The sequence below is a fragment of the Nothobranchius furzeri genome, chromosome 2 (genome assembly GCF_043380555.1).
Source record: "Nothobranchius furzeri strain GRZ-AD chromosome 2, NfurGRZ-RIMD1, whole genome shotgun sequence".
NCBI lineage: Eukaryota > Metazoa > Chordata > Actinopteri > Cyprinodontiformes > Nothobranchiidae > Nothobranchius > Nothobranchius furzeri.
In genome coordinates, this window is record NC_091742.1 from 44192474 (window position 1) to 44217229 (window position 24756).

Consider the following 24756-nt stretch of genomic DNA (forward strand, 5'->3'; position numbering starts at 1 on the left):
AACCAAAATTTAAAAAGATGAAAATTTTAATCTGTAAAGCACTTTGAGCTGCATTTTCTTTTGTATGAAAATGTATGATTTGATTTGAAGTTTGATAAAAATAGACAATAAAAATAATACAACTATGAGAAAATGGTAGGTTGAGAGTAAACAACAACTACATGATCAAGTAATAAATGCTCAGTAAAACTAGATAAAAGTAAAAGAATAGCTACACAGATCAACCAACATTGAAAGCCAGGCCAAAGAAATAAGCTGTTCCAGAGCTTAGGGCCTGCCATGAAAAAGCTCTATCTCCTCAGGTCTTGAGACGAGCCTTTGGAATAAATAAAAGGGACTAAGAACTAGACCTACATTGTCCTAGGATTGTCATTCATTAGTCCAACAGCAGAGGGGAAAAAACTGTTCTTGTGGCGAGAGGTTCTGGTCTGAATGGATTGTAGCCTCCTGCCAGATGGGAGCGAGTCAAAAAGACAGTGTCCGGGGTGTAACACAGCAGAACGTCTTTGTTTTCTTGCTGCTACATTTTCAATAGAAACAAGTTGTGATAAACTTATGGCAGGCTTGATACGGCGGTCTATAAAAAATTGTGTCTTGTTAAATAATACCAACACTTTTGAGTAGTTCTGTGAAAATTTTAGAAGCTAGAAAGAAAAGACCAAAACAAAAGCTGCCTTGTTGTTCATTGCCAGCGATGAGTGAATTGACCTAAATGAAGGTCATGCTGTTGGGATTGTTGTGTTCAGTGTCTTAGCTTAGCTATGTGTGGCCAGTGGGGGAAGAGAGGTTTCAGGGTCACACACATGCCTCTGGAAATGTGTGTAATGAAGCTTTAGACGCAGCTGGTGCTTGCCAGGGCAAGCCTCAAGTTACAACCACAAATAAAAGGTCAACTGAAACCAGTGTAGATTTAATGAGTGGTTTTGCTGCTCTGGATGAGGTGCACTGCTTTTTCTAATGATAAATATACTGCGGGTTGACCTTAGTTTAAGGTGGTCTTCAGGAGAACCCAAAAACCAGGAGAAGATGACAAATGACTATGAAAGAGTGCTTTTGACCACCAAACCCTTTTATCAATGTATCCCCATGCACAGCACTGCTGAGAAATGCAGGGGAAAGCACAGCAAAGCACATCTCATCAATGTATAGCGCCAATATCAATGAACAATGAATGGTAGCCCTGGGGTAATCAATAATTTGAGCCACCAATCTGTTCCAGGTGCTTTATGATGTGACTAAGGTAATTATCACCAGGTCAATAAAAGAGTTTGTTGTACAGATGAATAGGAGAGGGAGGGGTAATTGGTTTCTCCTGCTACATCCATTTTATGCATGTATTCTGCTAACCTGAAGATAGGAGAAATTACTCTCCCTCTAGTTGGAGAAATATTCTCTGTCCAAAACTGAATTTCGCCTTCTGGGTTTGGCAACAATGTTCCAAGATTTTCATGGGTTTATTTATATTCGCATGCACCATTAAACACTCACAAGGAGGAGTGTGTGACTAAGAATGTAGGCTACTAGGTGAGTGAGAGAGTGAGAGAGAGAGAGAGAGAGAGAGAGAGAGAGAGAGAGAGAGAGAGAGAGAGAGAGAGAGAGAGAGAGAAATTAGGGAAAATACTTTCTGTTCATTCAGAGTGTGGGGAATAATGGTGCTTTTTAAGCGTCCCTTTTGAACAGAGCAATGAGCAAAAAACTCATACTCAGAGCACAAGAGAGACACTGTGACCTGTCGTTCTCTTGGTCAGCTCCATTATTTGATAACAGCAACAACAAACATACACATGCACACACAAACAAAAAAACCCAAACGACTGTTTTAAACCTCCACCAATAAAACTGTCATATTTAATGGTGATACACTCTAAAAGATAGGAAAAACCCGTTAACTATAAAATGATCTAAAACTGTTGATTTTACGGTAAGGTGCCGTGTATAAATTAATTGTTGAAAACAGTCATTCGTGCTTTTTTTTCTTTGTAAAAAATACATAATTTTGCTGTAAAGCACTCTTCCATTGTTTTTTTTTTTTTTTTTTTTTTTTACAGAAAGTTTCCTTAAAGTTTATAATGTAAAACACTATAATTTTTACATTTAAATATTGGAAAAAATACAGCTTTTAATTGCATGTAATTGTGTAAGGAGTTGACTTCCTGTTTCCCAGTGTGTTTAGCAGCATTTGATCTGGATAAAACGCTACCACAGAGGTAATCGTCTGCTCTTGACCTGACTCATGAATGCATGTGAAGGCTGTTCAAAACTGATGTCATTACTGACTCAGTGCTCTTGACTGCTATAGTTTTATACACAAGTACAGTAGCAAGACATAGCAGAAATCAAACAGGCCTTAATGTCCTGCTTAATGGCAGTTAATTGGTTATTTCATTGTATTAATTTATTGTATGCAGTGAGAGAAAGTCTTTGAATGGTTTCTTTTTTTCAGTCAAGAAAAAAATGTTGTTTATAGTGGCACAGATTTAATTTTCTGGTTCATTTTACGGAAAATCTATGTTTTATTTTTCTAGTAAAAACATTTTTTCTACAGTAAAATGCAGACTTCAGTACCATTTTTTAACCATAAAAATTATTGACATATTGACATATTAAAATACCTTCTTACCAAAGAAAAAGGTTTTGCCTGTAATTTTATGGTACCATTCCGGAAACCCCAGTGCCAGCATTTTACTGTAAAGTAAAAAAATTTTTTTACAGTGTGCAGAGTAAACTTGCTGACAAAATTCTTCTGCATTGGGGATAAAACACCATGCGTCCTGTCCACAAAGACACACGTAATGACTACGGATGAGCTGGATACTAGTTTTAGACGAGTATCCGGTACGGATAAAGAATTTTTGACGAGTACGAGCATGAAACGAGTAAAACTCGTAAATATCTGTAATCGTGCTGAAGGAAAATGCTCACTGTCTTCACGCTCTGTGATTGGCCAGTCAAATAGAGCGCCCGCCCCTCCCTACAAAGAAAACTCTGCAGCCGGGAGCTCATAGCTCAGTCCGCGTCTGGTCCATCCACACACACACACACACACACACACACACACACACACACACACACACACACACACACACACACACACACACACACACACACACACACACACACAGTAACGGATCTCTCTGTGCTTGCTTCACTGTTCACGTCTCTTCAGTACTCCCTATGTTTTCTTCACTTTGCTTCTTTTTAAAGTTACTTTAAAGTTATTTAAAGTTACTTTTTTCGTAACATACGTGATGCATTTGACAAGACAGAGCTTAAAATGGGTCGTGCTGCGTCAGTCACTGCCTCCGCTCCGGTAGGTTTTTTTTTCCCTCTCTCTCTCTCTCCTCTTCCTCAGGATCCACTCCCTCTTTCCTATTCACTCTCTCTCTTTCTTTACATTTTTTAATCACAATTGTCTATTTTCTGCTCATTTTAAATATATTTTATTCATTTTCTAAATTCTTTTTTCTATTTTACATGTTTTGTTTTTGTGAAGCGCCCTGTGATTTTTATCTTGAGAGGCGCTATAGAAAAGATCTTTTCTTCTCTCTCTCTTAATTCATGCACTTAAATATTAATGTTCTGATTTTATTGAAAAACTTGTTCTGTAATAGTTCCTTTACTATTGTGACCAAAAACATTTAATCTCAACTCTGAGGCTGCTCTGTAAATAGTTTTTTTTTTCTTCGTGTCCTGTCTGGCTGTGAAGCAAACAGAACTGATGTCTGAATGCTGGTGACAAGTCTTACAGATTTATTCTCAGGTGGAGCATCAAAGCGTCTGCTTTTAATGTCACACCTGATACTTAAAACTTTATTGTTGTTGTTTTTGAATGCTTTGTAATTCTGACCAGACACGGAGTCAGAGGTGAAAGAGAAAGGAAAAGACAAAAGGTGGGAAGATAGGGGGGAAGGGGGGGATCCACAAAAATAAACAATAATGAACAACAGTCTGCTTCTAGACCTGCAGAAAGAGAACGAATAGAAAAAAATGGGTCACACAACAACAGTGGCGGGCAGTGCATTCCACCCCTGGGCCTTCAGTGATTTCCTATTCAGTCCAATCTAAATTAACACACCTTAAAATACCATCAATAGGACATCACAGCTGGAGAAACCTCTCTCTCTCTCACACACACACACACACACACACACACACACACACACACACACCAGTGGCTGGGCAAGACGTCATTTCCGGAGCCTTTAAAATCAAACTCGCATTCCCAATTGAGAGTAGGAAACTAAGACCACGGATACTGTCAAATCTCAAAAATGAAAGACGAGTTTAAGAGATGAGACAATAAAATAAATAAGTAAAGCAAACACATTATTTGCATTTGTTTTGGAGAAAATTGCACCGCGAAACAATTGAACATGTTGGCGCAGCTGCACACACCACGTTATACACAATATAAATTGCATAGAAACAGAACACATAGAATTATTTCATTTAGCCATTTATTATTAACAAAATGAAATGACAAAACATAAAAAAATACTAATAAATGTTTCTACTCACCAACATAAATGTCCAGCATGGATCTCCTCCTCTCCTGCTCATTTGAAAATAAAATCCATCCTTCTTTCTTTCCTCAGGAAAACCTCAATGGCTCTGTACAGTTTATCTGTGCGCTTCAGGTCCATGAGTGGATCCTTTTCTATGGACATGGAGGCTAATGCTGAAAGACTTGTCTGTCGGGTCGTGTTTCTGGCGTACGTTTTAACGCGCTTTAATGCTACCAAATCCATCTGATGCCAGCAACAGGCATTCCCAGCAGAATAACCTGCAGCGGTTCTCTGAAGCTGTTAGCCATGGGTACCGTTCATAGTTGCTTGCCTGAAAATGACGAACAAATCCTTTCCCCTGCTGGGACAAGCCAGCTAGCGTCGGAGTCGGACGACCTGTTCTCACAAGATCCATTTTTTCTTGAAAGGTCTGTCTGGAAAATGGTGTGGCAAGTAAATCTGCCACCAAGTCGTCCCTTCTCCTCTTTCAGCCATCATGTGTTCAAAAATACACCGATAGCTGCCTATAGATACCAGTGGTGGGCAGTCAGGGCCAGCAAAGCCTTCTCTGCTGGCCTAAACTTACTCAAAAACGTAAGTGTATTTTTTTTTTCCTTTGGTAAATATTTTTTCAATAAAAATATGTTCACTGGTCAATTTTCTTTTTATCCTATTATACCCACTTGGTTGCGCTGCTTCTAGTGTTGAAATACCAAGGTTGGGTGTTATCCAATCAGATTTAAGCTAGCTTGTGTTTTCAGGCAGATTAAGTCTGCTCTAGGCCTTCAGACTCAATCGAGAAGCCCACTGTCCGCTGTAAGTGAACAGAGACGAGCCAGTTGCGATAGCCAATCAGCTCACGAGTCAGCGTGGCCCAGGCCAGCTAGCTGGCCTCACGCAAAAGTTGACATGAACGCATCATGTGATTGGATAAGCAGTAGTTTGAACTTTTCTAGCGGCATGAAGCAAAATATCAAAACTAAACATGGAGATAGGCAGCTATCGGTGTATTTTTGTACAAATGATGGCTGAAAGAGGAGAAGGGACGGACTTGGTGGCAGATTTACTTGCCACACCATTTTCAAGACGGACCTTTCAAGAAAAAATGGATATTGTGAGAACAGGTCGTCCGACTCCAATGCTAGCTGGCTTGTCCCAGCAGGAGAAAGGATTTGTTCGTCATTTTCAGGCAAGCAACTATGAACGGTACCCATGGCTAACAGCTTCAGAGAACCGCTGCAGGTTATTCTGCTGGGAACGCCTGTTGCTCGCATCAGATCGATTTGGTATTTGGAGTTTTACTGGATTTGCCAATTTAAGTTGTTTCACCAAGGCAGCAAAGAGACACCAAAGCACGGCTGGCCACTTACAAGCTACGGTGCTTTTAAAAACCTTTGGGGACACCCGAGTGGATCTGCAGCTCAGTGAACAGGCGCGCAAGGACACGGAGCTCCACAACGAAAAGGTGAAGAAAAATAGGGAGATATTGAAAAGGCTGATGGATTGTGTCATATTGTTGGGTAAACAGGAACTTTCATTTAGGGGACATGATAAAAACCCCCAGTCATTAAATAGAGGGAATTATGCGGAGCTTCTATCTTTTCTTGCTGAACATGACGCCGACTTGCATTACCACCTGACCACCAACAGGGTCTTTACTGGGACATCAGGCAGAATACAAAATGACCTCATTTATGCTATTGCAGAAGTGATGGGAGATGAGATCAAAAAGAGATCAGAAGAGCCCCTTTTGTCGCCGTCATGGTTGATGAAACCACAGACGTGGGTAACGTGGCACAGCTGGCACTCGTCCTGCGCTATGTGACAGCCACAGGTGTCAAGGAGTGTTTTGTCAAATTTGTGGATGTAACTAGTGGCAAGCGAGCTGATGACCTTGCCGCGCTTATTTTCCGTATTCTTGAGGAATATGAATGCTGTTTGGACAAAGTTGTTGCACAGTGTTACGATGGTGCAGCGGTGATGGCATCTGGACTAAACGGGGTGCAGGCTAAAATTAAGGAAAAGGCACCTATGGCCTTATTCATTCACTGTTATGCACATCGTCTTCATTTAGTGCTGACTCAAGGGACCTCAAAGCTTAAAGAGTGCAAGGTCTTTTTTGCCAATCTGAATGGCCTCGCTGCATTTTTCTCCAGATCCCCGAAGCACACACAGTTGCTGGATGATGTGTGCAAACGGCGTCTTCCTCGTGTTGCGCCAACACGGTGGCAATATTCATCAAGACTGGTGAATGCAGTCTTTGAGAATCGAGTTGCTCTAAAGGAGTTGTTTGGTCACATATTGGACCATCACGACGAGTATGATGAGGACACCGTGCTTTCTGCAGATGGATTTAACGCACGGCTGGACGATTTTGAGTTTTGTTTTTTGCTCAACACATTCAATGGGCTTTTTGAGTATGCTTATGTGCTTTTTGGAATACTGCAGACCAAATCATTGGATGTGCAATTCTGCATGGCCAGGCTGAACAAGTTTTGTGACAAAGTTGAGCAAGAGAGGGGCAATTTCAGTGAGATATATGAAGAAGCAATGCGCGCCTCCGGTGGTCCAAGTGTGCGCAGAGGCCAACGCACGGCGCAAGGTGATCTCCGTGCACATTACCAAAAACTCCACAACAGCATTCTGGACAACATTCTTTCCCAGACAAGGAATCGATTTCAGGACCATGAAATGTTGATGTTTCTCTCCCTTCTTGACCCCCAGCACTTTCAGACATACAGAAAAAAATTCCCGACAGCAGCCTTCTCCAGCTTAACACAGAGCCACGGACCACTGTTTGATCTTCCCCGACTTAAAACAGAACTGACTGTAATGTATGCTATGGCTGATTTTGAAGGAAAAAGTCCCGCTGATCTACACGATTTTCTTCTCAGCAAAAACCTGAGTGAGAGTATGGGACAACTTTACGCACTGGCCTGTTTGGCTGTGACTATCCCGGTGTCCACTGCCTCTGTTGAGCGCTCATTCTCAGCATTAAAGCGCATAAAAACGTACGCCAGAAACACAACCGGACAGACACGGCTTTCAGCATTAGCCTCCATGTCCATAGAAAAGGCTCTACTCATGGACCTGAAGCGCACAGATAAACTGTATGACAGAGCCATTGAGGTTTTCCTGAGGAAAGAAAGAAGGATGGATTTTATTTTCAAATGAGCAGGAGAGGAGGAGATCCATGCTGGACATTTATGTTGGTGAGTAGAAACATTTTATTAGTATTTTTTTATGTTTTGTCATTTTATTTCATTAATAATCAAGAAATGGTAACGAAATAAAATGGCTAAATGAAATTATTCTGTTTATGCAATTAACATAACATGAAAAACCCACTTTTTTATCCGTTAACACAGTGTGTTTCACATTTTAAGTGTCTAAGTGAGCAAAAAGGCTTATATTATTCACTGGAGTTGCTATTTAGATATTTAATAATTAAGTTTTGGGCATATTTGTCCACCCGTTCAGTTTTTCAAATTATCTATTAAATCAGTAATTTATTTCGTCAGGATAACTACCAAATATGGTAATGGCCCTCGGCTAAACACAGAGCCAATCCGCCATTTTTTCATCTCGCTAAGATTTTTTGTAGTCCTATTGGAAAAATGCAGAATGTCTGGTTATTTTAGCCACACACAGCTCAAAACTGTTCCTCGTTTTAAGGAAGGGTGGTGTGGCAGTATTTAAACCCAGGAGCTGATGACACTACAGCTAAAAAAAACAGAAGAAAAAGTAGTGTGTGTGTGTTTGTGTGTGTGTGTGAGCGCGCGTGCGCGCGCGCGTGGTTCGTTCGTGTCTCCTGGCTAGTAAGTACCGAGGGCTTCATCTATCTAAAAGGAGTCATTCCCATCTGAATGTGACAGCACCGGGACACAGCAGCAGAGCGGTAAGCTTCATATCACTCTAAAATGTCGACAAACTTTACTTTAGATTTACGGGCATTAGCAGCACTAAAGCGTTAGCATCCGGCTTGCTATCGCTAGCACATTATGCTAGTAAAGTTAGCACCCAGATTAATGTGGATTTGGCTGATTTTCGTGGAATAAAACGTGATTTCTGATCAACGCCTTCTTTTACACCAGATGTACATCCACTGATTGTAGCAGCAGAGAGCCTGTGTGTTATTTTACGTGAGTGTGATGTAATCTTAGCATCCAGTAAATAAAGTCCCATATCAGCTAAAATGCAGCGTGACAAAGTCATTAAAGTGTGTCAACACAGTGGATTTAATAGTTTTAAAGAACAATCTCTGAGTGAAGTGAGGTTAGTTTTTTGTCTCACTGCAGATATAAAAATGAACTCTGCATCAGTCAGACGCAGCAAAGCTCACCGTCTGTATGAGCGTGAGCATCGGAAAGCTGATCAAATCAGCTGTAAAATAATTAAAACAACAGTAAAAATGCTCCTTTGCTTTTTAGAGTCCACATCCAGAAGTCTGGAGCCGTGTTTCACTGACAGGCTGTCAGCCTAACGCCCTGATGAGCTCAGCTGGGACAAACTGGTCTGATGTTTAGGTAAGTGAAGATCTGCTTCTCCAAGTCCTTGAGATGCTAGTAAAAATAATTTAGCCAGCTTGCTAATGTTACTTTTCTTCTCCTCTAAGGAACACAGAACGCTCAGATGTTGGAGCTCACGTCACCTACTGAGGAAGGAGACCCACCAGTAAAGAGACGGTCTGGACCAGACCAAAGTGAGTAATGACACCTCAGCCACCCTCATCATTAAGAACACCTCACCCCCTGAATCACTCCGTCTGATGACAGCAGAGTGATTTATTTGATGTTTTACTTGTTTAGTCTGTTTAGAAATTATTGAATTACATTATTTTCTGTAATCGACCATCTGATCTGGATGTGTGCAGAATAACTTTCCCCAAATTCAGCAGCAGCTGGCCTACAAAAACAGCTGCAGCATGTAGTAAGTCTGTCTGCACTGCTCTCTAATGAGCTTCCTTTCATAAGGAACCATTTGTATAATTTTAGTGTCACTATTTTATTACATTTGTAAGAATATGAAGTCACTGCAGCAACACAAACGTGACTATAAACATGAAAGCTAAAGAAACAACTTTCCTAAAGCTGCTTGTAAACAAAATATGTCATTAAAGTTACTGTCTATCATTGCAGAATATGGCGATGACATCATGGAACTGGTCTTTGGAAAAGTTTTCCCTGAACCAACTCCGTTTCTAGATGAGGTAGAGAAGATCTGCATCTCACCAACTCTCTGGTCTCAGTATTCAGACAACGGAGGTCTCCCACTGTTATCCAGGACCAGTTTGAAGCCCACATACTTCCCCTCCCTCATCATCAGGAAACATCAATCCGTATCCTGAGGACAACAGAAGACGGCAGGAGGACAGGAACTCTGAGACCTAGATACCACCAGCACCGGGACACAAAGCACCTGTGTGCAGTGTGCACAACGCCTGTTTAACTACTAAAGCCAGTTTATTATATAGTTCTACTTATTTGCTGTGAGGTTAATACTTAGAAAATTTGTATTTTAATGTAAACAATAAAAAAATCACTGATTGTATGTTTTCTTTTAGATGTAATGGTCCAAACTCAGCCTTGTAGACATTTATTGCATCCTGTAGGTAAATACACAGAACAGGCTCAGATCCAGGATGACCCAGCATGCTCTTCTTCCATTCTGGCTGTTAGGGATTGTATCAATAACTCAATGCCTACTGATGTTTTCACCTAACGGTATTTATTTAGAATGCAGGTAAGATTTAACTATATTTGTTAGCAAAGCAGACTGATCTTGGGAATTTCACTGCAGCACTGATGTCCACCTCTCTGTACACATTAGAGAGAATTACCACTTTACAGCTAAACACATTTAATAAAGATATAGGCTACACATTGCAGACAATAAAAACAAAGTTCTAAGCATTAGAATTATAATGATCACATTAAAGAACATTTGGAGGAATGTTCTTTATTTTTGACTAGAATCTCAAATCTTTAAATTAAAATGTAACTGCTTTTTATCCATTTTCAGCCATTAAGATACCCAATATTAAATAAGACTACTTATAAAATTATTTATAATTATATGTATGTATATATATAGATAGAGATCTTAATAAAATATATTTTAATGGTGTTTTAATGAGCTGTATCATTTTTTAAAACATTTTTATAGAAATAAATAAGCAAGCAGCATTCCTTGTGTGTGTGCGCGTGCGCGAGCCTGCTCGCTTGTCTCGTCGGCCGTGACGGATGTGTGTGTGTGTGTGCGCGCACGTGCCTGCTCACTTGTCCCTCCGTCGGCCGTGACGGGTGTGTGTGAGTGACTACAGACAAATGCATGAGAGAGTTAGCAGCCTTGAAACAGCTTGATGAACTACTCTCCCCACATGTTTTAAAAATGCTAATATGCTATGCTAAATCTGCTATGCTAAATAATGATTTCTCTATAGAACTACAAAGTCCGGCTGGGGGAGGAGAGTACAGGTCTGCACTATGGAGGGGGGCGGAGTTTACAGCTCCTCCTCCAGTTTAAAGAGACAGTACCCAAAAACGGCTCGTTCTCAAGACTCTCCTCAGAACAGGGGTAGATGAGGGTCTGTAGAGCAACAATAATGAGGAAATCAGACCAAAGAACTGCAGTTCCACTGTTTTTAGACCCCCAACTGAAGGATTTAGATGTAAAAAGGAATAACTTAAAAGCATGTTATGTCTCCTTTAATATTGTGTACAACGTGGTGTGCGCAGCTGCGCCCACATTGTTTCGCGGTGCCATTTTCTCCTAAATAAATGTAAATGTGTTTGCTTTACTTATTTATTTTATTGTCTCATCTCTTAAACCTGTCTTTCATTTTTGAGATTTGACAGTATCTGTGGTCTTAGCTTCCTACCCTCAATTGGGAATGCGAGTTTGATTTCAAAGGCTCCGGAAATTACATGTCTTGACCAGCCACTGGTGTGTGTGCGTGTGTGTGTGGGAGAGAGAGAGAGAGAGTGAAAGAGAGAGGTTTCTCCAGCTGTGATGTCATATTGATGGTATTTTAAGGTGTATTAATTTAGATTGGATTGAATAGGAAATCACCGAAGGCGCAGGGGTGGAATGCACCGCCCGCCACTGATAGATACAAATCTCTGTGTTTAGTTTTCATATTTTGCTTCATGCCGCTACTGCTTATCCAATCACAGGATGCGTTCATGCCAACTTTTGCGTGATGCCAGCTAGCTGGCCTGAGCCACGCTGACTCGTGAGCTGATTGGCTATCGCATCTAGATCGTCTCTGTTCACTTACAGCGGACAGTGGGCTTCTCGATTGATTCTGAAGGCCAAGAGCAGACTTAATCTGCCTGAAAACACAAGCTAGCTTAAATCTGATTGGATAACACTCAGCCTTGGTATTTCAACACTGGAAGCAGCGCAGCCAAGTGGGTATAACAGGATATAAAGAAAATAGACCAGTGAACATTTTTTTTTATTTAAAAATATTTACCAAAGGAAAAAAAATACATTTATGTTTTTGAGTACGTTTAGGCCAGCAGAGAAGGCTTTGCTGGCCCTGACTGCCCACCACTGCACAACAATACATCAGGATCAAGCTGCATCAGCCTGATGATGAAATATATAATCAACATTGTTTAACTGAACAGTCACACGATAATAAATCATAGTGCATTTAGCGGCAACGACAGCTTTAAGACATGTGTTGAACGTGCCCAAGCCCATACTTTTGAGAGCACCTGTGTGCACATGCTAGAGCCCTGCACGGGCCTAAAGTCTGAGCCCGTGTCCGGCCTGGCCCGAGGAGGTGGAGCCTCAGCACGACCCGGTCCGAAAAGGTTTTCAGGATTCTCTGGCCCGGCCCGAGCCCCACTTTTTTTTTAACCTTTCATAATGTTTTAGCGTGATCGAATGCTCAGCATTCTAATTATCTGTGGGAAACGTTTTGCGGTTAAAAAAAGAAAGAAAAGAAAGAAAAACAGCATTCAATGCAGCTTTTTTTCGAACAGAGCGTATTTGTCGAGCGGCAGATGAAATTTACAAACACTATATTAATTGGGTGCGTTTGTAAATTTAATCTGCTGCTCTGAAAATGCACTCTTGTGCAATTAGAAAAAAAAGCAGCATTCTAATTTTCTAAATGCAGAGCGCATTTTCAGAGCGGCAGATTAAATAAACGCCCCCAATTAATATAGTGTTTGTAAATTTAATCTGCCGCTCTGAAAATGCGCTCTCCAGTTAGAAAAATACCAGCAAGGAATGCTGTATTTTTTTAAACTGCAGGGCGAATTTTTTCACAGAAAAATAGAATGCTGGCATTTTCATGAGAATAAATAAATGGTTTCTGACATATCAAAGTGGACATAAAATGGCATATTAGAATAGGGGCACATGTTTCAATCAGCAGTTTGAGAATTTGTTTATATAGGCAGATTTATAAACCACACAGACCTTAACTGAGCTAACGGGTGCCGGTGTGTGAGAAGCAGGCAGGTGCTGCTGCGTTCAAGTGTTTCAGTTTTTTTTTAATGAATTCGATTAAAAATAAGGGCGCCCAGCCAGGCCCGTGTCCGAGGTAATTACACAGTCGTCAGCCCGAAGCTCGGCCCTCGGGCCGGGCTGACCCCCGGGCCTAGGGCTCCAGTGCAGGGCTCTAGTACACGCGCTTGTTTATGTAAGGTTTCTCTATTAAAGTGTCCAATAGAGAGTGTGAGGGACCACAGATCTGCCCCCAAAGATGTGTAGAAGACGGAGGGAGCTCCAAGTCCCAGAGATCCAGGCGCTGACCCAGAACACAGGAAACCCAAGGAGACTGCAAACAGAAAGGCCTCCGCCCCCCTCGAGAGGCACAGAGGATCGCCCCGGGGGGCCACAACCAGCAGCCGGCAGAGTCCCGGGAGCCTCCCACCCCCTAGCCGGCCGAGCCCGGAACCCAGCGACCCGGGACTCAGGGGAGACCATCCCCGCTGGGGACCCAGACCCCACCAGACAGCCACCGGGATTGATCAGGCAGACGCCAAAAATCTTAAACCCCCTGACCCGAGAGCCACAAACACTCAGGCAGACCAAGGCACCACACTCAACACCAGGTGTGGCACGGGGAGGCCTATGCCAGCTGATGCTACCGCACCACCTCACTTGCACCCACAGCCCTCGGTGTCTAAGTGCAGTATAAAATTGGAAGTGGGCACCGGCACTCGGGAGGAGGCTGAGAAATCCCCCTGCCAAGTGCCGTTGAATGTGCTCACTCCCAAGGCCCTAAGTGTGTGTTTGCGTGGAATGTCTTTGGTGGAAGTGTATAAGGTGCAAATACAATTGGGGGGCAGGTTGCCACAGGAATGCGGAAATGGAGTCCATACCCTCTCTCCCTGACTTGTCCACCCCCCAACGTCCTATGTGCATGTTTGTGTGATGATGTGAGGGAGCTGGAGGAGAGAAATATGCAGGGATGGGGAGGAATGGCTGGTTTGGCTTAGCCCTCCAGGGAGCCAGCTCCCCCACTGGCCCCAATAGGCACCTCTGTTGTCAAAATGCCACCCAGGGCATGGAGACCCCAGCCCATCTTGCCAGGGCCCAAAGCAGCAGCATTGCAGAGCCTCACGGAGACCGAGGGCACCAACCCAGCTCCACCCCAGCAGAATATCTATGCCCATCCCTGCATTTGCACAACTTCCAGAATATATAAGACATAGGACATCCAGGTAAGGTTGGGTCCTTCCCCTCCTGGACCTCCCCCTCCCCTGTGATGGGACAGCAGAGGAGCCAAGGTCTACCCGAGGCCACTGAACCCGGGCCAGGCACTGCGGCATGTTCCCGCCTTCTTCCTGGCAGCATACATGCCAGGACCCAACCCCCAAGGCACCGCCCAGATCCCCACACGGGGCCGGCCACCACCACACCCCGAGCCCCAGGCCCCCACCCAGACCCGCCCAGGGGCAATGCAGCTTCCAGACAGCGACCCATGGCCGCTGCCAAGACCACCAAGGGGCCCCACTCACAACCGCCAGTAGTCCACCCCCCGAGGCAACCCAAGCACCTTCAGAGGGGGGCAACGGCCCCCCAGTCCCAGACATCCCCAGGGAACCCACCCCCAGGGAACATCTGGATACTCCAAACTCAGACCCTCCATCCAGACCCACATCATCCCGCAGGACAACATCTATGGTCCCCCATCATCGCTATGTGATGGAACCGATCAAAGGAGCCCAGAGAGATTGATTTTAAGTGGAAGCAGAGGCTAAATCAAATGTAATATGATCTAACAAAAGATTTCTATACTGGTTAATGCAGAGAGTTTCTCTATTTTTCCAATTCAAGAGGATAGTTTTCTTAGCGATGCATATGGCAGTCAGAACCACGTGAACCAAAGATGTTTCAATCGGGACATTGTCCAGGTTTCCCAGTAAACAGAGAGGGGGTGGTTATGACATTTCAGAGACTTTGACAGGTCTTCACATACTCTACCCCAAAATTCCTGGACAGGTGGACAGGACCACAGTGCGTGAATGTAATTGTCAGGAATGTTGTTTGTGCCGTATATACAGGTGTCAGACGACACAAACCCCATCTTGAACATCCGATGACCTGTATAGTGTATTCTGTGTAGAATTCTGTACTGAATTAATTGTAAATTGGAGTGTCTGATCATTTAAAAATTTAAAAAACAAGTTTGGGACCAGAGTTCTGGTCAAAGCTGACTGATAGATCCACCTCCCATTTTTCAATAGGGATTGCTATTCTATCGTCTATTTTGGACAGTGTCTTATATACTTTAGACAGTAGTTTGGGGCGTTTGAGATTATAGAAGTCTAATACCCTTGGTGGTGTTTGTAATTCTATTGTATTGAGCTTAAATTTTTGTTTGACTATAGATTTAATTTGGTGGTATTCTAAAAAGCTATTCTTATCTATTCCAAATTGGGAGACTATTCTATTAAATGGGATGAAGTCCAATCCTTCATATATGTGTTCCAGGTATAGGATTCCTTTATTTTTCCAGTCCGGAAGGTTCATAATTTTATTATTTTGCAAAATATCAGGATTATTCCAGATAGGTGTGCGTCTGCATGGTACTAGTGAAGACTGTCATTTTAAGATACTCCCACCATGCTGTCAGAGAGGTGCTGATACTAATACGTCACACACACACGTCAAAACCATCTCTGTCATGGTTCTGCTTTTTCTCTGTGGCTGTGCTCCTAAGTGTTTGCAGGTGAGCAGGTTGGAGAGCCACAGCTGCAGCTGATTATCATCCAGCCAGGCCAGAGGATATAAGGAGCGGTGTTGCCACACTTCAGTGCCGGTTGATACTCTATTGTTGGTACCAGCCCTGGATTCTTACCCTCAGCTTCCTGCAGTCTGAAGTGGATATATTTCCCAACGCCGCTCAACTCCTCTGGTCTCTCGCTCTCCACCTCTCAACTGTCCTGGATTACTCCTTTGCCTGCTACTCCTCTCCACCAGACCATCTCCAGCTCAGACCTGACTTGCTTCCCTCTCCAGCTCAGACCCACACTTCGTACAGTAAGACTCCACCACCATTACTCCAGTGTTTTCTTGGTTCTCAGTTTTCATTTTTTGCTATCTTCTGTTTTAGAATCAGAACACCCTCCTGGCCCAGTTTGGATCAGCGCTTCTTGTTTTCATTAATTTTCTTTATAATAAAAACATTATAGTTTACTCACCTCTCTCCTCGTGTGATTCTTTCATGTGGGTTAGAAAACTTCAGCCCAACATGACAGAATCAACCGGCCAAAAGACAAAACCCATGACTGAATCACTTCCTCCGTTGTTAGTCGACACTTTAACCCAGCATGAACGATCCATTCAGTCCATACTTGAACAGTTAACCCTCTCTAACCAACGTTTACTCCAACTCGAAGCTGATAATAACCAGTTACCCATGCAGCTAAACTCTTCTCTTCCTCCTGCTGTTCAGTCTCCGCCATCACTTCCGGTTCTCCCACCGCCAGGTTATTTCCGGGTCGCAGACTCCCCAACACCACAAACTTTCTCTGGTGAGCCCGGCCAATGCCGGAATTTCCTGCTGTTATATGACCTTGCATTTAAAAGATCGCCAGATACTTTTACTGATTCCATAAATATATCCTTTATTGTGGGTTTGCTTCGCGGTAAGGCGTTATCATGGGCCGAGGCTAGGAGTCGCCAACCTAGTTTCCTACTCGGACCACTCACGGATCTTTTAGCTGAATTTAATCAGATCTTTGACACCCCCGACAACCCCGCTGAATTAGCCAAACAGATTTGGAGCTTACGACAGGGAAATCTTTCGGTACCAGAATTCGCCATAGACTTTAAAACACTAGCCTCCCTTGATGACGTTTCTCTTAGAGCCGCTTTTTCACAAGCATTGTCAGACAACATTCAGGACCAGTTAGCATTTTGTCAGGATTCTGAGAACCTTGAAAACCTCATTTCCCTAGCCACCCGAATTGAGAAACGCCTTAAAAGCAGACGTAAGGCCTCCCAGCACCAGCCCCCGACTCCCATCCCTGAGCTACATAACAGAACTGCAGCTAAACCTCTTCCTCCAAACGCAGCAGTTGAACCAATGCAGATCGGACATGCCCGGCTAACTCCTGAGGAAAGACTGTGGCATCAAAGGAATGGTCTCTGCCTCTATTGCGGTCAGTCGGGTCACCAGATCTTGGCTTGTCCCATACGGCCAAAAGATCGTGCTCACCAGTAGATCCAGGGTTACTGGTGGGTGGATTTGCCAATCATAAACCCCTGTGTTCCATTAAATGCCAGGTTTCCTTCAACAACAGGACCTTCTCCACAGCTGCTTTAATTGACTCTGGATTTGAGCAAAATGTGCTGGATCAGAGGGTGGTGCAACAACTGGAGATTCCCACTGTATCCCTGGCTACTCCACTTCGTTGTTTGTCTCTGGACTGAAATTCCCTGACTACCATCACCCACCAGACTGTCCCCATCAATCTACTAGTATCCGGTAACCATCACGAGATCATCACATTTTATGTTTTCCCTTCTCCTCAGTCACCTGTTGTCCTGGGCCATGATTGGTTGACTACTCACAACCCACAAATTGACTAGAAATCAGGAGGTATCATAAATTGGAGCACTTTTTGTTTGTCTCAGTGCCTGTTGTCTGCTTCTATCCCTGTCCAGAACTCCAAAGCCAAACCCTCAGAACCACCTGACCTGTCTGGAGTGCCCTCCGAATACCACGATCTCCAGCAGGTTTTCAGTAAGGATCGTGCCTCCGCTTTGCCACCCCACAGACCGTTTGACATGCAGATTGACCTCCTTCCCGACACCACCTTACCCACCAGCAGGTTGTACAATTTGTCCAAGCCTGAACAAGAATCCATGTTGCAATACATTTCAGAGTCCCTCGCTGCAGGCCTCATCAGACCCTCCACTTCACCTCTGGGAGCCGGATTTTTCTTTGTATCAAAGAAGGATGGCTCCCTACGCCCATGCATTGACTACCGTGAACTGAATAACATAACAGTCAAAAACAAATACCCACTTCCACTACTCTCATCCACCTTCGACCCGGTCAGTAACGCTTCTGTGTTTACCAAGCTAGATCTTCGTAACGCATACCACTTGGTCAGAATCAAAGAGGGAGACGAATGGAAAACCGCATTCAAGACCCCTCTCGGACATTTTGAGTACCTGGTTATGCCCTTTGGACTTAATAATGCTCCCGCCGTTTTTCAATCTTTGGTCAATTCCGCGCTCAGTGATTTCATTAACAAATTTGTTACAGTCTACCTGGATGACATTCTCATTTTCTCTAGATCCATCACCGAACACCAGCACCACATCAGAGCGGTACTCCAGAGACTTCTGGAGAACCGTCTGTACGTCAAAGCTGAGAAATGTGAATTTCATTCCACCTCTGTCAAGTTCCTCGGTTTCGTTCTGGAGAGGGGAAGACTGAAGGCTGACCCAGACAAGGTCAACGCAGTTAAGGAGTGGCCCACGCCCACTACTAGGAAACAGCTACAACGGTTCCTGGGTTTTGCCAATTTCTATCGCCGGTCCATCCGTAACTACAGCTCCATTGCCGTCCCTCTCACCCAACTCACCTCCATTAACAGACCATTCTCATGGACATCAGAGGCTGAGAAGGCTTCCCAGACCCTGAAGGATGGTTTCACCCAGGCACCCGTCCTCACCAGACCTGACCTCAATTCCCAATTCACACTGGAGGTGGACGCTTCGGATACTGGTGCAGGTGCAGTATTGTCTCAATTCTCCACCTCTGATAAGACACTGCATCCCTGTGCCTTTTTCTCCTGTCGCTTCTCCGCAGCTGAACAGAATTATGATGTGGGAGACCGCGAGCTACTAGCCATAAAATTGGCCTTGGAGGAGTGGCGTCATTGGCTCGAGGGGGCAGAGCATCCCATCATAATATGGACTGATCATAAAAACTTGACGTATCTAAGGGAGGCCAAGAGACTCAATCCTCGTCAGTCCTGATGGTGCCTGTTTTTCTCCCACTTCAACTATTTTATCTCTTTCCGACCAGGAACCAAAAACTCTAAACCTGATGCTCTGTCCCGACAATACGCCTCGGACAAGGAGGTTGAGCCTACCACTATCCTTTCCCCCTCTTGCGTTGTTGGCGCCATCACCTGGGACATAACCAACAAGGTGCTGGAGGCCCAGCAGACTGACCCAGACCCAGGTACGGGACCTCCTAACCGCACATATGTTCCTGCCTCTGTTCGCAGCTCCCTGATTAAATGGGCACATGCCTCCAAGTTCTCCATCCACCCAGGCGTAGGAAGGATGCTAGCCCTCAGACGGAGAACGTTCTGGTGGCCATCACTCTATAAGGACGTTAAGGAGTACATCAGTGCTTGTCAGGTCTGTGCCAGGAGCAAGACAACAAATCAGCCGCCTTGTGGCCTCCTCTGTCCCCTACCGGTTCCATCACGCCCATGGTCTCATCTGGCTTTGGACTTTGTCACAGGTTTGCCTGTCTCCCAGGGTTTCAATTCCATCCTCACCATAGTTGACCGCTTTTCTAAGTTGTGCCACCTGGTTCCCCTCAAACACCTTCCTACCTCTGCTGAAACTGCCAACTTGCTTATTAAACATGTTTTTCGCCTACACGGGATCCCCTCTGAGATCCTTTCGGACCGTGGCCCACAGTTTGTCTCTCGCGTGTGGAAGGAGTTCGCCACCCATCTGGGAGCCCGGGTCGCCCTGAGTTCAGGTTTTCATCCTCAGACCAACGGCCAGTGCGAGCGGATGAACCTGGAGTTGGAGGCCATGTTGAGATGTGTCTGCTCTTCCAACCCCTCTGGATGGAGCAGCCAGCTCACATGGATCGAATACGCTCCCAACTCCCATGTTTCTTCTGCTACAGGTCAGTCACCATTTAAGATCTTCCTTGGATACCAACCACCTCTATTTCCCTCTGACTCTGATCCTCCAGCCACCACACCTCAGTTCATCCGCCGCGCTCGGCGCACCTGGAACCAGACCTGGGCTGCCCTTCAGCGGACTGCTGACTGCAACCGCCCTGCTCCCGCCTATGCTCCTGGTCAGCAGGTGTGGTTGTCCACCCAAGATATTAACCTCAGGAACTCCAACAGGAAGCTCTCACCCCGGTATATTGGTCCCTACACCATCACGGAGGTCCTCAGTCCAGTGTTGGTCCGTCTGTCTCTATCGGCGTCCATGAGGATCCACCCCGTGTTCCACGTGTCCCTGCTCAAGCCTGTTGTGTCCAGTCCCCCGTGTCCTCCTACGGATCCTCCTCCTCCGGTTCGTCTCTCTGATGGCGGTCTCGGTTACCGGGTTCAGAGGATTTTGGATGTTCGTCCCCGGGGTCGTGGACGCCAGTACCTGGTTGACTGGGAGGGGTATGGCCCCGAGCATCGCCAATGGATCCCGGGGTCGTGGATCGACGATGTCTCCCTCATCAGGGATTTTGAGTCCTCCTCCTCGGCTCGGCCGCCAAGTGGCGTCCCTTGGGGGGGGGGGGGGGGGGGGGGGGGGGACTGTCATGGTTCTGCTTTTTCTCTGTGGCTGTGCTCCTAAGTGTTTGCAGGTGAGCAGGTTGGAGAGCTGCAGCTGATTATCATCCAGCCAGGCCAAAGGATATAAGGAGCGGTGTTGCCACACTTCAGTGCCGGTTGATACTCTATTGTTGGTACCAGCCCTGGATTCTTACCCTCAGCTTCCTGCAGTCTGAAGTGGATATATTTCCCAACGCCGCTCAACTCCTCTGGTCTCCCGCTCTCCACCTCTCACCTGTCCTGGATTACTTCTTTGCCTGCTACTCCTCTCCACCAGACCATCTCCAGCTCAGACCCACACTTCGTACAGTAAGACTCCACCACCATTACTCCAGTGTTTTCTTGGTTCTCAGTTTTCATTTTTTGCTATCTTCTGTTTTAGAATCAGAACACCCTGGCCCAGTTTGGATCAGCGCTTCTTGTTTTCATTAATTTTCTTTATAATAAAAACATTATATTTTACTCACCTCTCTACTCGTGTGTTTCTTTCATGTGGGTTAGAAAACTTCAGCCCAACATGACAATTTCCCGCTCTTGTTTCTTTCAACTGAGAAACATTTCAAAAGTCCGTAAACTGGTTTCTACTGCAGATCTGGAAAAAAATCATCCATGCCTTTGTGTCATCACGCTTAGACTACTGTAACGCTCTTTTTACTGGTCTCAGCAAAACCTCCCTCTCATGCCTCCAAGCCATCCAAAATGCAGCAGCCAGACTCCTAACCAAATCCAGCAGACGAGCTCACATCACTCCAGTTTTACAGTCCCTCCACTGGCTCCCGGTAGAATATAGAATTCAGTTTAAAGTTTTAGTCCTGACCTATAGAGCTCTTAACAACCAGGCTCCAAGCTACCTATCTGAGCTTTTATCCACACACACCACCTCTCGGAACCTTAGATCCACATCTGAAAACCTCCTGGCTGTTCCTCGAACCAGACTGAAAACCAAAGGGGACAGGGCCTTTCAGACTATTGCCCCCAGACTTTGGAACAGTCTACCTTCAAATCTCTGTCTCTCTAACACTGTAGAGGTCTTTAAAAATCATCTAAAACTTACCTTTTCATCCCTCCCTAAATGTTCAAAAAGATGGCTTTGTTCGGGTTCACACCTTCCCTTTGTTTATACTCATGATTTTATTCTATTTTTCACTGCTATTTTTCTGATGTTTTTATTGGTTAGAGGTATTTGCCCTGATCTTTATCATGTTGTACAGCGCTTTGTGATTTATATCTGTGAAAGGCGCTATATAAATAAACTTTTTCTTACTAATACTTTTGAAGCCTTCATGTTTTCTTATGCTTGAGCTAATAAATGGTAAGTCTGAAAGCTCTATCGTATTGCAAAGTCTGTTCTATGTCTAACCAAGACTCATCTAGTGGGTTATCTTGCAACCATCTTGGTATATATTGCAGCCTGTTGGCTAAGAAATAACAAAAGTTGGGTAGATCCAGTCCTCCTCTGTCTGTGGTCTTCTGAAGCGTTTTTAAGCTAATTCGTGGAGGTTTATCCTGCCAAAGGAATTTGGTAATTGAGGAGTCCAGAGATTTAAACCAGTCAGCTGGTGGTTTGTTTGGGATCATTGAAAATAAGTCATTTATTCTGGGTAAGACCATCATTTTAATTGTAGCAACTCTTCCCATGAGTGATATCGGTAAGGATTTCCATCTTGCAAGATCATCTTCTACTTTCTTTAAAAGTGGGATGTAGTTTAGTTTGGTTAGATCTGCTAACTTGGGAGAGACATTAATTCCCAGGTATGTGATATTCCCTGACTCCAACTGTGTATTAAGTAAATTGACAAAAGAGAAATTAATTGGTAGAACTTTGGATTTTAACCAGTTTATAGAGTAATCTGAAACTTTTGAAAAGAGTTTATCAGTTCTAATGAATAAGAGAGAGAGGATTGAGAATTCTGGAGAAAGAGTAAAGCATCATCTGCATAAAGACTGATCTTATGTTCTATTTTCTTACACTCTATCCCTTTATTTTTTGTTTGCCTAATTGCTGCCCCTAGTGGATCAATAAAGATAGCAAACAGTGAGGGGGAGAGTGGGCATCCCTGCCTGGTCCCCCTCTGAAGACAGAAGCTAGCTGATATTTGGTTGTTCGTCCTGACATGTGCAGTTGGTTAACGGTATGTTTGTAGCCAGTTTATGAAGAAGTTCCCAAAACCAAATTTATGTAAAGTTGCAAATAAGAGCATCCAGTTAACTCTATTAAAAGCCTTTTCTGCGTCTAGAGATAATATACTAGTTTCTATGTTTCTACTGTAAGAGAAATCTATCAAATTAAGTAATCTACGTGAGTTAGTGGATGACTGTCTACCCTTGATGAAACCAGTTTTGACAGGGTGTATTATGAAGGGGGTTACCTTCTCTAATCTTTTTGCCAGGGCTTTACAAATTATTTTGAGATCAACATTAATAAGGGAAATTGGGCGATAGCTGGTAGGAAATGCAGGGTCTTTGCCTGATTTTAACAAGAGACTAATATTGGCTGAGTTCATGTTTGGCTGTAATCTGCCACTCTTTCCAATTTCCCTCACCATTCTGAAAAATGTTGGAACCAGAATGATCCAGAATTCTTTGTAGAACTCTGCTGGAAACCCGTCTGGACCTGGAGCTTTCCTATTCATCATGGATTTAAGGGCTTCCTGGAGCTCCGCTGATGTTAGTGGTGAGTCCAGGACTGTAACTTGGCTGTCTGATAATTTAGGAAGTGTTATCCTGTCAAGGAACTCATTGATCTCGTTATCTGATGGGTTTATCTGTGGTGAGTACAAAGTTTGGTAAAAGTCTGTGAAAGTGTTGTTTATGCTTTCAGGGTCATAAACTATATTCCCGGTTGAGTCTTTAACACAGGGCCGGCTCTAGGTAGTTTGGTGCCCAAGGCAAGAGTGCCCATCAACAACTGCATTGAAGAAAGAAATTTCCATTCTCTTCAGTGCATCACTAAGCTGCTCATCGGGAGCCTCGTAGGAAAATTGTCTTTTGGTCACTCTGAGCCTCATCTGTTTTAGGGTAGCAACAACATTCATCTCCTCACACAATTCTTTTGCAGAGGATTGTGCATCAGCAAAACCAGTGTTTCTGTAACTGGCAAAGGAGACATCAACTTTTTTCAGGAGGTCTACAGCAACATCCAAGTGCACGGTTGCAGACTGCAGCAGTTTATTGACATTTTGGACTGTTACCAGAATGTCATACCAGACAACAGTGCAAATGCAGAAGCGGTGTATGAACCAACTTCTTCAGCCAAAGACTGTGCTTCTACTTTTATGATTGGGTCTGCAGTGCTGTCTCTCACCTCAATAAGGGCATCTCTAACTTTGGCAGCCTGAAACCTTACAGCTGCCACACTGTTAATTTGGCTCTCCCATCGTGTATCTGCCCAGGATTTCAGTGTTGTGTTCATGTGCTTTTGTAGAATTGACCACCTTTTAGTGGAAGCAGAAAACAAAGTGAACAGTTTCTGTAGGTAGCCAAAGTATCCAGTTGCATCTGCAGAGCTCTTTGCTGCATCTGAAATAACTAAATTAACAGTGTGTGCTCCGCATGGCACAAATAATGCTCGGGGGTTTTGTTCTAGTAATCTTGCTTGAACACCTGCATTCTTACCCTTCATGTTAGCACCGTTATCATATGACTGCCCCCTGCAGTCCTCAAATGGGATGTGTAACTCTTGAAGTCTCCCTAAAATTAGTTCTGAAAGGCCTTTTCCAGTTGTCTCTTCTGCTTCAAGGAACCCAAGGAAGTGTTCTTTTATTTGTGGAATACCTTCAATTGAAACAATTCTCAGAATCACTGACAACTGCTTTGTGGCTCAAATCTGGAGTGCAGTCTAAAATTATTGAAAATTATTTTGACTGTAATTTCAGACACAATGGACTCCACAATCCTTTCACTGATACAGTCAATGATTTCATTTTGGATGATTTTTCCAAGGTATGATGTGTGGTTCGCTCCTCCTTCCACTTTGGCAACGTGCTCCCTTAGGACTGGATCAAACTGAGCCATGAGCTCCACTTCTTTCAGGAAGTTGCCATTGTTGGGAGCATTTAATCTGTCAGTGGTTCCCCTGAGAGCAATGTTGCGCTCGGCCAACGACTGGATGATGGCAACCAACCTGGTAAGCACCTCACGCCACCTTCTTCTTTGTGTATTTATTTGTGCCATTTCCACTTTGTCCATTGTTTCGCCTGTTCTTTCACGGCTCTCTAGTTCCTTCCACGATCCCATGT

The 24756-nt window shown here is 44.1% G+C and overlaps 1 long non-coding RNA gene across 1 annotated transcript; it reads left to right on the forward strand.

The window, feature by feature from the left end:
- The first annotated feature begins 8955 nt into the window (after nt 1–8955).
- Nucleotides 8956–9838, forward strand: LOC139066372 (uncharacterized). The gene is made up of 3 exons (XR_011519266.1): nt 8956–9031; nt 9121–9207; nt 9644–9838. It is a non-coding gene; the product is annotated as an uncharacterized lncRNA (long non-coding RNA).
- The last annotated feature ends 14918 nt before the right edge of the window (nt 9839–24756 follow it).